We start from the raw sequence: 1,761 nt of genomic DNA, 5'->3' as shown, positions 1-1,761 counted from the left end.
AGGGAGGTAGACAAATCTGTTAAAAATTGTAAAATATTTTACAGATATGGAGTGTTAGAGTGGATTTTTAAATGATGGTTTTATAGCTTAAAGATGTAATATACTTTGCTATGACAGCTATACTTTTATTCATATTGTTATAGAGAAAACACTCAAAACAATACGAGATACATACATGAATATCTGTTATGGTATTTTTGACTCCGACGGTCAGAGCAGTCGTGGCCGAGCGGTTAAGGCGTCTGACTAGAAATCAGATTCCCTCTGGGAGCGTAGGTTCGAATCCTACCGACTGCGACGTGAATTCATTTTTGAAGATTTATTTTTATTCAATAATAAATGTATAAATTTTTAAGATTTTGTGGTTTTAAATTATCTCTCAAACTGGAACTAGAAGCTGGAAATATTTTTTATAAATCTCCACTCTATCATCGTATCGACTCTATTATTGGCGTGTTGTATTATTGTAGTTGTTATAAAAATCATTTTGGGTACAAAACAAATACAGGTCTGTGATTTTAGCCGTGCTTTATGATATATTATATATGTAGCCGTTATATTGCAAAGAACACTTTTGTAGTTCTTTACATTCTTTAAAAAAAACGGGCATTTTAACGGATTTAATAACGGGACACGCCGCAAGATGTACTGTTCGCCTATCATGTGCCTTTTGGCTCTTGTCCAAGTCCAATTATGTTACATAGCGTCACTGGCCACCCGGATTTGGTTACGCCGGGCGGTAACGGCGGCAGCGCCTGCGCAGGACGTCTCGCGACTTTCGCTTTCTCCGCCGCCGGCTCTCGAGTAAAGCAGATTGCATTGTACCTATCAGTGCAGATGTACTCGCTTCTTATTTGGTACTTAATCGCATTTTATGGCAGGCTATCGATGAAATTATAATATTATCGTAATGATATAGTAATCGTTATTTTTATCTTAAAAAAATACATGGATAAGGATAGTAATAGACTGATCTATGTCTGAGATCTAGATCTGATTATACGCACCAACAAAATGCTATTTTTTTTAAATAATATAGGAGTAGCAGACGAGCATGCAGTCCACCTGATGGTAAGTGGCTACTGCCGCACATGAACATCTGTAATCAAACCCAGATAGGATTAGATATTCCTACCTGAGGTCGGCCACGGATGCACCGCTGTGTCAATGGTGTCTGAGTCAATGGTGTCAGAGTCTTTAGTTATTGGTGTTACGGTCAAGTTTTATCGACAAATCTTGAATTATTTTTCAGTTTTGTCGAACCATAATAAATTGCCAGCCATATTTTTATGTTACCAAAATGTAAACATATGAGAACATTTTATAATATCTACCAAACTAAAAACAATATTTATGAAGACATTTTTTGAATAAGTGACTGAAAACAATGAACAAAATGGAAAAGTTGAAAAAATATACCTTTTTTAATTCAGTTCATTCAACCGTTCATTTTTTGTGAATTTCTGAAAAATCAAGGACAACGTCATCTAAACTTTTAGTATTTCGTAATTAATCTTAATATGAATGTAATATTTATAGTACATTTGAATATGGTTTAACTACGACGTACATATTATGGTACTTTGAATATGATCTTTACAACTGTTTGCTTATTGGACGGGAAATATGTAATATTAATGGGGCATCACTCAACTGTAATCTTACAGTTATGAACCATAAAAACAATGCGCTGAATACATATAACTACTGATATCAATGAAAAAGTACTAAAATATGCAGTAATGCCAAAAAAGTGGCGTT

The 1,761-nt window shown here is 34.4% G+C and overlaps 1 non-coding gene across 1 annotated transcript; it reads left to right on the top strand.

Moving 5' to 3' along the window:
• Nucleotides 1-215: 215 nt before the first annotated feature.
• On the top strand, nucleotides 216-297 carry TRNAS-AGA (transfer RNA serine (anticodon AGA)). Its single transcript has one exon. It is a non-coding gene; the product is annotated as a tRNA-Ser (tRNA).
• Nucleotides 298-1,761: the final 1,464 nt, after the last annotated feature.

Source organism: Epargyreus clarus, unplaced genomic scaffold, assembly GCF_041222505.1.
Source record: "Epargyreus clarus isolate Ecla_fem2 unplaced genomic scaffold, WU_Ecla_fem_2.2 ptg000026l, whole genome shotgun sequence".
Taxonomy (NCBI): domain Eukaryota; kingdom Metazoa; phylum Arthropoda; class Insecta; order Lepidoptera; family Hesperiidae; genus Epargyreus; species Epargyreus clarus.
The sequence above is the reverse complement of the archived record's forward strand: the minus strand, read 5'-3'. Positions and strand labels throughout refer to the sequence as shown.